This window comes from Hypanus sabinus, chromosome 10 (assembly GCF_030144855.1).
Source record: "Hypanus sabinus isolate sHypSab1 chromosome 10, sHypSab1.hap1, whole genome shotgun sequence".
In the NCBI taxonomy this organism is placed as follows: domain Eukaryota; kingdom Metazoa; phylum Chordata; class Chondrichthyes; order Myliobatiformes; family Dasyatidae; genus Hypanus; species Hypanus sabinus.
This window is the reverse complement of record NC_082715.1, coordinates 126,164,231-126,180,664: the sequence shown is the minus strand read 5'-3', so window position 1 is coordinate 126,180,664 and position 16,434 is coordinate 126,164,231.

Genomic DNA, 16,434 nt, shown 5'->3' with positions numbered 1-16,434 from the left:
AAACATTGATATGTTTTAAAAAGTATGATTGACACTAACATCAATGTAAAAACCATCTGTAAACACACAACTTTCAATAACATATCAGGAAAACAAACCAAGATCTGTGATCCTTTTATTAATGAATCATACTTTTTAAGCTCACAAGCTCAGGTAACATCAGAAGATCTGAGATGCTGGTTAGTAATACTGTCCCTGAATAAATAATTGAACCTGGTGGAGGCTCAACATTACTAGTCTCTGGTGATGCCATGGTACTTGATACCATAACAGCTCCCCCACCACCAACCCCCCACCACCAAGCCCCCCCCCCCACCTCACCCTCAAAAACTTGTAATAAACCTTCATGCTTTGCTATCACTGACAAGGCAGCAACCATGGCCCTGAAAAACAAGCGCAGACCTGCACATGGAACTTGCTGGCGTAGTATCAGTGGGAGGAAAGGAACTGTCAATGTGTCAGATTTAAATCCCAAAGTACTGATGTGGGCTTTCAACACAAAATGGCAACAATTCTTTCCTCTCATAGAAGCTGCTCAACCCACTGAGTCCCTCAAACAGATTGCTTGTTGCTCCTCCTTCCAGCAGCTGTAGTTCCCTTGAGTTTTCATTTAACCAGGACACTCCTCATCTGACTTTTTCACTTGAAAAACTGGTTTTGCTGTTTAATACCTCGCGCTTCCAAAAATGTCACTACTTTGCATTCATTTACTTGTTCCCTCAGTGACTAAATGTAAAATTAAACTTTAAAAACAAGTTCTTTGAAGCTGAATAGCAAAAAGCCAACTCTAACTGCAGGATCGTAAGAACTATCCACTGGTGCACATGGAAAAAGCCAGCTGCACTTAGGCAACTGGTCTGGGCTAATACTGTATTAGTGCACCACCCCATGCATGGCTGCAGTGCTAATGGTTTTTAATAAATGTAACAGAATACTCAAGTGGCAACATGGAGATACGTCTCTACCAAAGGAGGTATAAGGCTCTCCTTCCCTCTGCTAGCCCACAGATCACCCTTGGACAAGGTGTAGGACCTGCTTACCCACACGTCCTCCCCCCACCGCCCCCACCGAATCAGGATCAAGTGAAGCCATGGGAGTCGGTGGTGAACGGTCGTATGACCAGCTGGTGCCTATCATAAGTCCTGGTTATGTGACCACTGATGCCAGGCAGACAAACTCTGAAGAGTACTGATAATGGCTGGGTCACTTGTCTTGTAAAGACACTGTCCAGAAGAAGGCAATGGCAAACCACTTCCGTAGAGAAATTTTCTAAAAACAATCCTGCTCTAAAGATCATGATTGCCCAGGTCACACAGTACAGGGCATAATGATGATGACAATGATGATTAGGATACTACTTAATATTTTGACTATGAATGTAAGACTGAAAAGACATTGCATAGTTTATTCTTGTAAATATTTTTATTATGAGTACAGTTTATTTTAACACAAGGAAGCCAGTCTATATTCCTGTGGTTCTGTCCTTATCCTGCATCTGCGTGTTAATTGCAATGTGAAGTCTTAGACTGACTTGTTCCCAACCTGTTCACACCCAAATATTTACACCACCATAAGCATGCTTAGCAGCCAGGGACCAGTTTGACGGAAACAAGCGAATGATGCTTAACATTCTGGCATGCGATTTCTACATGTACGTGACACTGCACCCTCATTCTGAAGCTTCAAACTGATACCAGATATAACGCTAAGTTAAATTAATCCCCTTCTGCCTGTACATGATCCAAGTCCCTCCATTCCTTGCATGTGCATGTGCCTCCTAAACCTATTTCCACCCCTCCCTCTGGTAGTCCATTCCAGGCATCTACAATTATCTGTGTTAAAAAAAAACTTGCTCTGCATATCCCCTTTAAATTTCCCCTCTCTCACCTTAAATTCAGATCCTTTATACTTGACACTTCTATACTGAGGAAATATGTTCTGACTGTCTAGCCCATACTGCTAAACCTCTTCTGTGCTCTCCCAAGCCTTCATATCCTTCCTGTAATGGAGCAACCAGAACTGCAGAAAACACTCTTAAGTGTATTCTAACCAGTTTCAGGTTGCTGCAACAAGACTTCCTTCCTCTTATACTCAATGAAGACAAGCATGCCATATACTGTCTTTATCACACTACTTACTTGTGTGGCCACTTTTAGTGAACGATGTACTTGGACCCTGAGAAATCTCTGACCGTCAGTGGGCTGCCATTAACTGTACACTTTCCCCTTACATTGGACCTTGCTCACACTTGTTCAGATTAATCTCCATATAGAGGCAGACTTTAATTAATTGATGTGCCTCCTTCTAAGAATGTACAGTTCGTCATTAAAAGTGCTAGAAGTATAGATGCAGCATCAGTGGAAGTCTCATGTTGACAGGTTTTTTGTGTAACTGGAAAAGCTTGGAGACAAGGATGTGCCAGGGAGAGTTGACAAAGAAAAGAGAACAAAAGGTTAGGTCTGTGTGAGGAATGGAAGGCAGAGTATTGAATGATAAAAAGGAAGAGTGCAAGGAAAAAGGAAATGTAATGGGATAAGCAAAATGACTAGAGAAAATACCAATGTCTCTGGCTGCACCAGCTACTCATAAAAAATAGAGCATTTGTTACAATCTGCATGTTGAGTTTAATGGTTAGCCCCAAAGGATATAAACTATCTAATTGGTTAGAGATCTGAAATAAACACAATTGCTGGAAGTAAGCAATGCATTAGGTAGTATCTGGAATAAATTAAACTGTGTGCAGCCTTCTGGCAAATTGTTTTTAGTCTGCAGAATGCTGTAGTCAAACCTCACCATGCCTACTATTCTCTGAGATACAAAAGAAACAATTGAACAAGGACCAGGGGCTTTAGCACTAGGGGCCTAAGCTATGAGTCAAAAATGAACAATATACCTCAGACTAGTAAAAGGATGTTATCTGAGAAGCAAAAGTAATAAGATGGAAAAGGCAAAACTAGAATATTAATTAAACTGTGGGTTAGGATAAAAACATATTTAAACTAATGAGAAGTACACGTTTGAGGACTCTTTTTTTACATAATATGGCTCTACAGATGGAAGAAACTCTCATACAGAGCTACTGAGATGATAAACACTAATAAACTTGAGAAAAGAGTTGAAATAAAAAAAGCGAAAACAGAAAAAAGCTGGAAAGCGAGTTGGACAGTATTTGTGAGAAGAAATTCAGAATTACAAATCTAGGTCAAAGAATATCAGACCACGGAAAGAGAGATTAGTTAAGTTTGGCAAGACTTTCTTCAAGATGAGCAGCAGGGAGTTTAGAGTCACAGAGTTGTACGGCATAGAATTAGACCTCTCGATCTATCAAGTCTATAGCAACCACCATGCTTACTGATACTAATCCCATTTACCCACATTAATTCCATACCCTTCATACCTTGGTCATTCAAGTACCTTCTAAGTGGTTATTTATCTACTTATGACTCTTACAAGTTTATATACCTATCATGAAACCTCTTTATTCCAGGGAAAACAGGCATGGTCTTATTCAATATCTCTTAATAATTCATGCCTTCCATTTGAGTCTTTACTGCACCCTTTCTAGCTTAATCACATCCTTCCTGTAGTGAGGTGACCAAAATGGAACACAATGCTCCAAGTGTTACCTAACCAACATTTTGTACAATACTCCAAATACAGCTTAGTCAATGTTTTGACCCAAGAATTGATATGAAGAATCAAAAATTTGAAAGCAAAAGACATTAAAAATAATTTAAGAATTGGTATGCAAAAAGGAATGGATTGGAAAACCTGGGCCCTTTACGAGCAGCGAAAGCTGAAATAATTATGGAGAGTAATGAAAAGATAGATCGAGCTGATGGCAAGTCAGTGGATTCACTGAGAACATATCAACTAGCTGCAGTGTAGAAGTCAATGTGTTCTAGATTTCCATAGTTGCACACGTCAGGATAGAAGTATGGAATGTGCTGGAGCCCAGTAGAACACATCCACTCTCCTATTCTGCTCTTCAAGGTATGTTCTGGGATTGGCAGTGATGCTTTACTCCCAGATGAGCTCAATTCCTTTTATGAATATTTTGAAAGGGGGAATAAAACAACACCTGTGCAAATCTTGGCAGCATCTGACAACCCTGTGATCTATACCTCGGAGGACAACTAAAGAACATCCATCAAGAAGATTAATCCTTGCAAGGCTTCAGGCCCTGTAGAGCACTGAAAACCTATGTTGACAAACTGGCTGGAGTGTTCAAGGACATCTTCAACCACCCAGAGCTGCAGCTGAAGATTCTCACCTAATTTAAAAGGGTACCAATAAATACAGGTGCCCAAAAAGAGCAGGATGAGCTGCCACAACAACTATCACCTCGTAGCATTCACATCTACGATGATGAAGTGCATTAAGAGTTTGGTCATGGCTACAATTAACTCCTGCCTGGACAAGGACCGAGACTCACTGCAATTTTCCCATCACCACAACATGTCTGCTGAAGATACATCTCATTGGCTTTCCACTCAGCTTTGGGGTACCTAGATAACAGCAAAATATATGTCATTTACCAATTACTGCTCAGTGTTCAACATCATCACCCCCTGACTACTAATCAACAATCTTCAAAATCTGGACATCTGTACCTCCCTTTGCAACTGGGTACTGCAGTCAATGCTAATCAGTAATAAAACTCCCTTTTTGCTGACAACAAACACATTTGCACCTCAAGGGTGGGTGCTTAGCCCACTGTACTACTTCTATACTCATGATTTGTGTACCAGACAAAAGAGATAACTGTGGACTTGAAAGCACAGGTAGAGCATTCTTCATTGCATATCAAAGGTTCTGCTGTGTGTGTTATTATGTGTGCATAATAAAGAACTTCACTTCTCAGTGGGCAACAGGGGTGGTTCACCTGGAATTGGAACCGGAACCTTTGAAGGTGAGCTTGTCGCACGTGCCTTGTCGAACGGTGTTCTGTAATAAATGTTCTTAGCGTAAACCCATGCCCTTTGTCTTCACTAGGAACAAACATAACAATGTGTCAGAAGTCGATGTGAGGCCTAAACACAGAGAGTAAATGAATACCATGTTCGACTGAGAAAGAAACACTAGGCTCTGATGGAGAGAAGCTGCCAGCCAGAGGACATATGGTATCCAGAAGTTCACTGGATTCACCAAGAAATTCAGGTGACAGGCCAAGAATCTCCATCATGGATAAACTCAGTCCTCCCACTCCTATCCAGTTTAGCAGCAATCTAACTGATAATCGGAAACATTTCAAACAGCATTTCAATACATATTTAGCAGCAGGCAGAGCAGGAGGGACTGATGAAAAATTGAAACCATCTATTTTTCTGTATGTAATTAATGAAGATGCTTTGGACATCTGTAACAACTTCCAAATTGATGGAACAGCTAGTAATTGTTATGTCATGCACCGCACTGCTGCTTCGAAATAATGAATTTTGCTGCATATGTCAGTGATAATAAACCTGATTTTGATTCTGTTCTAAGGTCTGCATCTGAAACTTCAGGTTCATGATAGTCATGGCTGATACATTTTGTTTGGCCAATTGGGGGAGGAGGAAAACAGGGTTAATTAAGGGAAGAGAAATAAAATTGTAAATTCAGCTATGGTTTTGTTTACAATAATAGAAAATGAAAGAAACACTCAGCAGGTAAGAGAGCATTTGTGAAAATTTAAACTACTAACATTTTAAGTCTGGGACATAAGCCTTCAAACAAGAGTTATTTTGTTTTCATCCATGTGTACACAGGAGTGGATTGCACCAATATGTGTACAATAAATGGCATTGTATCATTCAGCTTGATGCACACTTCCTACAAGTGCTGTTCCAACAAACACTTGAAGCATAGCTTTCTGTGAGCAATTATCACCACATGAGGCAATACACAAATAACATGATTTAAAAAATAACCCTATCATCGCAGGGATATTTTACAAAACGGACACAATAAATCCTCCATGAATTATGGGAAGACTATCATGAGAACTCAATCAGCTATGAACCAAGGTCATTGTGTAGATCTACTTGTGGAGACCATTGTTAGCAAGAGTATTATAATAATTCCAGTCACTTGATGAATCGTAAGTCTTCAAAAAAGAGATACGTTTTCATCCAAGTGTGTAGTAATCCCATTGAAACAGAAAATTCTTCCTAAGGAAGATAATTTTCCTGACTGGGAGAGAAGAGATTCAGAGGTTTGTAAATCTTTGGTATTCTCTACTCTTAGATGATCAGAGAGAGAAAAAATATATATATTTCCAAGGTACTTTAGTGGTCACAAAATTTTCCAAGCCATGGTTTTCCTACCACTTCCTCTTGGAAGAGATTGGAATAGAGTGCATGTTTCCCCAGTCTAGTGTCAGGCTTGTGAATGATGTGGCCTGCCCATTGTAGTGAATTGAGCACAACTAGTGCCCTAGTGCTGGAAATGTTAGTCTGGGAGAAGATACTGACATTGGTTTGCTTATCCTACACACGCCTCTGCAGAATGTTTGTTGAGATAGCATTAGTGGTATTTTTCCACTGCAAGCCACCTGACTGGGAAATTAGCAACCTGAACTTATCACCAAACCATATAGCAAAATATCAGGGCAGATGATCTAAAGGCATGTCTTGTAACTAGTTGAGGTGGAGAAGCAAGGATGTTAGGACATAGAATTCCAAATGCTAGGGCTTTGAACTGTTGAAACCACTGATGGTGGAGTCATCAAATCCACTAATGACATGTATACCTGGGAATATCTAGGAAGGTGATGTGGCTTCCAGTTTAAGATGGTGCTGGTGAAGCTGAATACTTACTTGTCAGTACCAATCAAAACAAACAAGTAACTAAATACTTTATTTATCACACTTTTTCAGGTAAACAATCACTGCAATCAATAGCCTGTAACTTCCCCTTTCAGAGTTGAACTTTTGAAATGCCTATACAACCTGGCATTTTTGCCGTGTGAACTGAAGTCTCGAAGGTGCAGGATGATGGCAGCATGGTGTGTACAGGCTGAATCAAGGCACTGGGGCCTGGATCTGGGAGTGAGGAATGAGTTAATGTTTGGCCATTGCTAGAGTGAACTTGGAGGTGATTTGATGCAGCAGATTCAAGGAGAGGCCAATTCGAAGCAGTGGGGCCCAGGCACTGGCCTCCAAGCAAGAAATGATCTGAACAATTTAAGTGCTGGGCCAAGTTGAAAATGTCAGGGTTTCAGAGCCAAAGGCAAGTGACAGGCCAGCTCAGCTCAGCTCGATGCTTTATGAGGTTTACTCATCTCTGCGCTGAACTGAGGGTACAGCCTGCAAATAATGAGCTACTGGATCAGCTGCAGTGACAACTGGCTTTGTGGCTGTGAATTCCAGTTGTCAGCTCAATTTTATTTTCTGCACATCAGGTGTCTGATGATCTTCTTATATTTAAATGGGTTCTATTGGGTTTCTTTGTTTTGTGGCTGCCTGTAAGGAAATTAATCTCAAGGTTGTACAGTGGCATGCAAAAATTTGGGCACCCTGGTCAAAATTGCTGTTACTGTTAATAGTTAAGTGTGTAGAAGATGAACTGATCTCCAAAAGTCATAAAGTTAAAGATGAAACATTCTTTTCAACATTTTAAGCAAGATTAGTGTACTATTTTTGCTTTGTACAATTTTAGAGTGAAAAAAAGGAAAGGAGCACCATGCAAAAGTTCGGGCACCCCAAGAGATTTGAACTCTCAGATAACTTATACCAAGGTCCCAGACCTTTAATAGCTTGTTAGGGCTATGGCTTGTTCACAATTATCGTTAGTAAAGGCCAGGTGATGCAAATTTCAAAGCTTTATAAATACCCTGACTCCTCAAACCTTGTCATAGCAATCAGCAGCCATGGGCTCCTCTAAGAAGCTGCCTAGCACTCTGAAAATTAAAATAAATGATGACCACAAAGCAGGAGAAGGCTATAAGAAGATAGCAAAGCGTTTTCAGGTAGCTGTTTCCTCGGTTTGAAATGTAATTTTAAAATGGCAGTTAGTAGGAATGGTGGAGGTCAAGTTGAGGTCTGGAAGACCAAGAAAACTTTTTGAGAGAACTGCTCTTGGATTGCTGGAAAGGCAAATCAAAACCCCCATTTGACTGCAAAAGCCATTCAGGAAGATTTAGCAGACTCTGGAGTGGTGGTGCACTGTTCTACTGTGCAGTGATACCTGCACAAATATGACCTTTATGGAAGAGTCATCAGAAGAAAACCTTCCCTGCATCCTCACCACAAAACTCAGCGTCAGAAGTTTGCAAAGTAACATCTGAACAAGCCTGAAGCATTTTGGAAACAAGTCCTGTGGACTGATGAAGTTAAAATAGAATATTTTGGCTGCAATAAGCAAAGGTATGTTTGGAGAAAAAAGGTGCAGAATTTCATGAGAAGTACACCTCTCCAACTGTTAAGCACGGGGGTGGATCGATCATGCTTTGGGCTTGTGTTGCAGCCAGTGGCACGGGGAACATTTCACTGGTAGAGGGAAGAATGAATTCAATTAAATACCAGCAAATTCTGGAAGCAAACATCACACCATCTGTAAAAAAAAAAATAGCTGAAGATGAAAAGAGGCTGACTTCTACAACAGGATAATGAGCCTAAACACACCTCAAAATCCACACTGGACTACCTCAAGAGGTGCAAGCTGAAGGTTTTGCCATGGCCCTCACAGTCCCCTGACCTAAACATCATTGAAAATCTGTGGATAGACCTCAAAAGAGCAGTGCATGCAAGATGGCCCAAGAATCTCACAGAACTAGAAGCCTTTTGCAAGGAAGAATAGGCAAAAATCCCCCAAACAAGAATTGAAAGACTGAGCTCGCTACCGAAAGTGTTTACAGGCTGTGATACTTGCCAAAGGGGGTGTTACTAAGTACTGACTATGCAGGGTGCCCAAACTTTTGTTTCGGGCCCTTTTCCTTTTTTGTTATTTTGAAACTGTAAAAGATGGAAATAAAAAAGTAATCTTGCTTAAAATATTAAAGAAATGCATCATCTTGACCTGATTTCCAAAAAGCATAAAGTTAATCTTTTACTCACTTTTAATCTTTTAATCTTTACTCGCACAGTAACAGAAATTTTGACCGGGGTGCCCAAACTCTTGCATGCCACTGTAAATAGTATACGGAGTTAGTTAATAAATGTACATTGAAATCTTGAACAAGATTACAGATCTAGGAAAGAAATTTCCAAAATAGATTATTTAGATTTCAAGTTGCAGGAACAGGTTGAAAGATGGAAGTAAGGTAGAAGACATACAATTTATTTACAAGTCAAGTTACTTGTATCAAATTTAGCTTCAATTTTAGGTAAAATATTGTTTGCAGATAGAATAAGGAAGTCTACACTCTGTAACTCAAATTGTGGTCCATCAAATGAGTGTTACACTTTCCTGTTTTTACTTTTTCTAAAAATGTTGATGAATGGGTGTGTGAAAATCCTTTCATTAAATTTGAACACAACCCTTAAAAAATAACAATAGCTTGCATTTAAGTAGCAATTTTAGCTTTAAAGGAGAACTTATGGGGAACTTTGTCAACAAACTGGATCTCATAAATTGTAAATTTGATCTTCTGAGAGTTTAGCAGCCAGTGTAGGTCAGAAACCTATGCAAACATAACACACTGCCAAAAAACAGAAAAGTAGATCAACCCTAGGGTACACAGGGATCTTGTTCCTCAGCTAGTTCAGATTCTTGTACTTCCAGCTTGGGAAAACATTTTTTTATGTCCTAGTTGACAAAGTATTCAATTAAAAAAATATTCAGTGATGTTATGTTTCATAAGCCCATCACCCCTGCCGGGGCATAGGCAACTAACAGCAGCTCACCAGCGTCCTCTGAGATTGATCAGTCCATTGGTTTCCGCTTTCACCACTCAACTTCATGCATTTTCTAGGCGAAGATCCTTCCTCTCCCAGGAATTAAGTCTTTGGAGCTTCTGTTGGTGTTTCTGTAGCAGTGATTTTATGGGATGGGGCTGCTAGCCCCATGCCAACACCCTCTCCTTTTGCAGCTGGGCTTGGGACTGCCCTTGGTGGAATTAAAGTTACGTTTGCTTGCTGATAATATACAGTATATGGCAAACAAATCAGTCAGCTTAGTTATTGGAGCAAAAATATACCATTCTGTATATTAACCGCAGGTGAGTGATTTAATCTCATTTCAGCTTGGAATTCCTTTTGAATGGAATGGTTATTTCTTTTGTGAGAGAGTACAGAACTAGGGATTAATTTTAAAATAAGGGATTCCCCACTTGAGACAAGGATGAGGCATTTGGCTTCCCCAGAGGTTATGAGTATTTGGAACTTTCTCAAAGAGTCAACATCAACCATCAAACACACATTTACACTAATCCTCCACTATTTCCACTTTATTTCCAATACATCACCTCCCCTCAGATTTTACCATTCACCTGCACATTTAGAGCTAATTTACAGTGTCCAATAAACCTATAACCTCCAAGTTTTTGGATTGCAAGAGGAAACCAGAGCATCCAGAAGAAATCCCCAAAATCATGGAGAATATGTTCAACATCACAGAGGTGGCTTTAGGGATGAGGACTGAACCCAAGTATAAAGCAACAACTCCACCATTTGCACCACCGTGCCACTCAGAATTGATAGGGAGTACCTGGTCCCTCCATAGAAGGGTCAATAAACAAAGAGCATGGATTTCAGAAGACTAGGGTTAGAATTTCTTGAAGAATATGTTTGAGCTGAAATGAACTTGAGAGGGCAATGGAAGCAGATTCAACAATAATTTTCTTAAGGGATTTTAATTCATAATGGCAGACAAATAAAAACTACAAGCCTGTGGGGAAGATGAAGAAAAATTGAACCACGAGTAGGTCAAGTGCTCTCTCCAGCCTGATTCACCATTCAGTAAGCTCCCATGACTGATCTGCTTGGTGGCCTAGACATTACTGATCCCACAACCACTCAAAATATCATATTAATATATCCTTACAACAGTAAAGGAGGCATTTTAGCCCATCAAGTCTGTGCCAGATCTCAGAATGATCCCATCAATCTAGTTCCCTAAATTATTTCCCAATAATCTATTCTCTCTCACTTCCCATCAACTCCCTTCTATTTCTTTTACCACCCACCTACACTAAGGGTAATTTACAATGGATAATTAACTGACTAGTGAGCATCTCTTTGAGATATAGGAGGAAATCTCAGTACTGGGTGATGGGAGGGATTAGGACAGTGGATGAATTGTGTGCAGTCTTTACGCAAGGAACACCAGAGGTCAGGATCAAACCAGGATGATGGGGCTAAAATAGCAGTACTACATGCTACCTGTAATTCTTATATCTACTTATCTCAGCTTTGAACAAGATACTGAGATTAATTGGGATTAATTTCTGTATGAGAAATTTATTTAGCTGAAAACTCTATATGAAGGAACCAGCACAAGACTTGTAGCTAAAAAAGTATTCCTATGCTAAAAGATTCTACATCAAAATCCTCATTTGATATTATAAATCTGGGGAGTAAATATTCAAAAGTATAAATGAATTAACATTACACTCAAATGAGCAAGAATCTAGAGCACCCTTATTGTGTCTGTGATTGTGAGTTAAATTTAGTTTAAGCAACAAATCTGAGTTTGTTTCAAGATCTAAGAAACCTCCAGCAACAAATGTCTTTGTTTAATCCAGCTGTATAGAGGAACAACATTTAGATTCACTAAGGCTTCTATTACTAGGAAGATCTATATGTGGTAAAAGCACAGAAGATCCCATTCAGTTTGTATCAGCTATCTGAGAGAGCAATGCAGCAACCCCAGTCTCTGGAAAGCCTGAAGATGTTATTTTCTTTCTGTCACTTCCTCGTGACAGAATCTGCTACCTGCCTTCTGGATGCTAAGCAGTTGCTTCACATTTCAAGAGGGGCAAAACAAGGTCAAGTCAATAAAAGATTGCAATAAAATGTTCCATCATGATTTAAGAAAACAAAAAAAATCATCTGAATAATGACTCCGAATGGAATTATAAATACACAAGTTCCTTCCTTCTTGACATTGCCTTCTTGCTGTAGCACTTTCACACTTTTGATATCTCATCTAAGCTAGGGCAATAAATGTGGCTCCAGTGTGTGTGGGGCACGAAGTATTTTCAAGTGTTGGAGATACAATGGTGCTAATAATTGAATAGATTAACTGAACAAGTATAACAGAACAGAAGACTGAAGGTAAAACATTGTGTCCCAGAGAATGGATGGGATAATCTCAGCATTTTTATGCTTAAATTAGGCCGAGAAATGTTAAATAAAATTGATTTTTTAAAGTTTCTGAGCCAATATAAATGCTGCTTTTTCTTGGGGATGCAAAGAATAGTCTTCACTGTGTGAAAATTCTTTCCTAACTTTTTCAGAATGTGTCCCGCAAACAGTTCCATGTCATATAGATAGTCTCAATTTTTTCTATATATAGTTATTTCTTGACAACAGCCCCAAGGCATCAGTGGTGCCTGCACTAGCTAGTTTCTTTCAATAGCTCTTTCATAAGGATCAGCAGCAATAAAATAACACAGGTGGCTTGTTTTTCTTGTATCACTGAGTTTGAGTTCAACAACCAAATTTAAACCTGTTGAGATTACTTTAACTATGCAAGACATTCCAAACAGCTCACTATAGCTTGACACTCCCACACGTAAACATCATCTCACCTGCCCACTGTACTGCATCTTCAACATTCATCTGTTGTGGAGGAGTAGAGAGAGAGAGAAAAAAGGAGGGAGACAGAGACAAACATGTGGAATGTGCTGAATTAATTTAAAATATTTCCTGACCATATGTGCTTTCTCACTTGCACAATTCTCATCATTGATCATTCTGATAGCCCTGACATAATTTGCATTTTCTTTCCCATGCCCTACTAGAAATAACTTATCTTAATGCATCTTAATGTACTTATCATGCCCTTTGATGTTCTACAGATATTGCTAAACCAATAGGAAATTTTGACAGTTTGCTTTCAAGAAAATTTGACATGGTGTTAACTGTGAACCAGCAGTTAGCACTCAAGCTTCTGAATAGCAAATCTCTGGACTCAAGCCTTTCAGCTTGTGCTCAAAATCTAGGCTGACACTTCAGTATAGTACTGAAGCTCAGTCTCACCAGTATGGCCATTGCCTCGAGCATATCATTGCCATCACATTGCCTATAACTTTCCCCTCAGAACACTTGCTCTCTGAAGCAGAATTTCTTAATGAAATAGGCTTAGAAGACTGCTGGGTATGTGGATGCAAGGTTGGGGATGAGTAATCCTGCCTAACAACATGCATGAAATGTCTAGAAGTATTAAAAAGATCAGCACTAACATTGTGCTTGGATTTGTGGAAAGCCTGAAACAGATCCCTTGCAGCATAGAAACAGCAGCAAATTTTGTTTCAGCATTTGCAGACCCAACCATGATGCAATAATTAATCATGGTGAGCTTCCAATAAAGTAATATCAGTTAATATGGGGCTGCTTTCTGGAAAGCAAATCCGCCTTTCTTCAATCTAAGCCCAGTGTTGAAAGAGGCATTGAGGAATCAGGGCATTTCAGCAATTCATCCTCCAAGGTTGCAGAGGTGCCACTCTCCAGACCAGTGACAGTGGCTCCACAGGGCCAAGTCCATCTAAGGATGACAGAATGCCTGATCTCAGCACTACCATTACACTGGTGCATTATTCAACCAGCTCAGGATGGAGGAGCAACACTTTATATTCCACCTGGGTAGCGTCCAACCTGATGACATGAACATCAATATCTCCAATTTTGGCCTCCCCACTTCACCATTCCCGTTTCTCCCTCTCACCTTTATCTCCTTACTTGCCTATCATCTACCTCTGGTGCTCCTCCCTTTCCCTTTCTTCCTTGGTCTTTTACCCTCTCCTGTCAGATTCCTCCTCCACTCCTTTATCTCTTTCAGCAATCAATTTCCAGTTCTTTACTTCACCCCTCCCCCCTCCCAGATCTACCTAACACAACTACCACCTTGTACTTCTTCCTCCCCTATACCCACCTTCTTACTCGATTTTTCCTCTTTCCTTCCAGTCCTGATGAAGGGTCTCAGCATGAAACATCTCTTTTCCATAGATGCTGCCTTGTCTGCTGTTCTTCCAACATTTCATGGTTATAACACAGACTTCTATTATTTGTGGTGATATGAAGGTGGCTTAAAGTCATTCCGTCTGGATATAGGCCTCCTTAAGGCTGCCCTTCTGAATCATTTGCAAACTTTTTCATGGCAAGCATGCAGCTGGTGCTCTCCTACCCAATTCTCCTTCAGTTTGCCTGGAGTCACTGCTGGGAAACTGAGAGGCAGCAGATCTGGTGAATATGAGCAGTAGACAGATAAATGAGTGATACACAAGAATGTATTTTCAATTATTTGGTTTCATAGTTTGATTAGATGTATTATGTAATTTGGAATCACAACATTCAGATTTTGCATTTAAGTGGACACTGTAATGTTGAGGAAAGATTCTGTAATGAAGAATACTTGCATTTTATTCACTCACAGAAGACAGACATAATTGGCAAAGCCCAATTCCAAATTCTCCTTGAGAAGGTAATAACAAGCCATCTGCTTTTAGAAAATGAGGTTGCAAGAGGTTTTGTTCCACTGCACTTGTTCTTCCAAGTGGTGAATGCCAAAAACCTGGCAGGTGCTAATGGAAAAGTTTCACCGAGTCTCTGCACTGCATTTTAAAGATGGCGCATGCAGCAGGTTGAGATTGTATGGTGGTGGGAGGAAACGTTCAGAGTGCTCGTTGAGCTGCCAATGGATTGTGCTTCTTTGTCCTGAATGATGTTGAACTTCTTGAGCATTGTTAGCGGTGAGCTTATTCAGGCAAGTGGAGAATATTCTATCACACTATAGATAAGATCAAGATGATGAAAAGCTCTGTGGAGTCAGAATTTGTCCCTCACTATAAACAATACCTCTCAAGTGTTTCAGCACAAAACATCAACTCTTTGTTTTCCTCTGATTCCGCTGCTTGACCTCTAACCTCTTGTGTGTGTTACTCAAATTTTCCAGCATCTGCAGAATCTCTTGTTTATGATGTGGTACTCTGTGCTTCTTTATCTGACCAATGCTTGGGGTCAGATAAAACAAGGACAAAGTTTGCTCCAACATGGCAACTGTAATATCCTGGGTTGAGCTGCTGCAAATTTGAGATTATATGCAAATTCTGAATCCCTGTGTTGACCAAGTTCTTCCAGTTGGTAACTTGTTTGCACATGACCAGCACAGAATGATCAAAACTTCTTGATGCTCTGGTATTGGTCCATGGTGTTTGTGGAGACCTTTGTGAGGTGGGTGCTATACATCAGCAATGCCCTGTATACTACTTGCTCCCTTCAACCAAGGAGATGAATTTCGCTTATTAAGATGAACATTGCAGGGTGGAAGGCTTCATTTTTTATTTTATTTTCATCTCTTTCACATGTTGCCCTAGATGCCCATCCCTTATCTCCCTGTCTTACTTGATGCCTGGTAAATTACTCCAAATCCTGCAGCAAAAATAACTGTCGAGCTCCAAGGGCAGCACACGTATTTGCTTTCACCTGCAGCTTGGTATCTACTCAAATCAGTTAGGGATGTCAATAAATGCTGACTACTCTATGCATGAATGAACAAAGCTCATGTATTGTATATGCCACTGATGCACCATCAATAACTCACACTGAGACGTAAGGCGAGATATCGGCTTTTATTGACTGGAAGAAGGAACCAGGAGTGAGTGTCCATCATACAATGTCCTGGAGACTGAGGCCGAGCGTCAGGCCTCAGATCGCCTTTATACAGGGGCCTGTGGGAGGAGCCACAGGAGCATTCAGCAGGGGGCGTGTCCAGACAGGCACATAGTTCACCACATTCACCCCCCCTTTGTTTGAAAGAGTCCCCATGTGGCGAAGTTTCTTACAAGTCAAGTCTATCAGGTGGTCGAATCTGTCGCTGCGATCTATGTAGCACCGGCTGTGATCGCATGGATGCCGACTACATTGGTGATTGCACAGGGGACGGAGGTTGCGCTTGTTCCTGCCCACTAGGCGCTGGTGATCCCACGCATGTGCGAGGCGCCTGGTATAAATGCGTACGAAACGCCCGGTATACAAGTGTCGTGAGGAGTCTGTGTAGGGCCTGGTGAGCACGGTGTCACCTCTGGTGCAGGGTTCATAGTTACAGGAGAGCCTTCAGGGTAGTGGTCTGCTGCACCTGCGGGTGCCAGGTCGCGGATGGAGACCGTGTCCTCCCGCCCATCAGGTAAGACCACGTAAGCATACTGGGGGTTCGCATGTAGGAGGTAAACCCTCTCTACCAGCGGGGAGTATTTATTGCTCCTCACATGTTTCCGGAGCAGCACTGGCCCCAGGGACGTCAGCCAAACTGGTAGGGTGGTCCCAGTGACAGACTTCCTGGGAAAAGAGAATA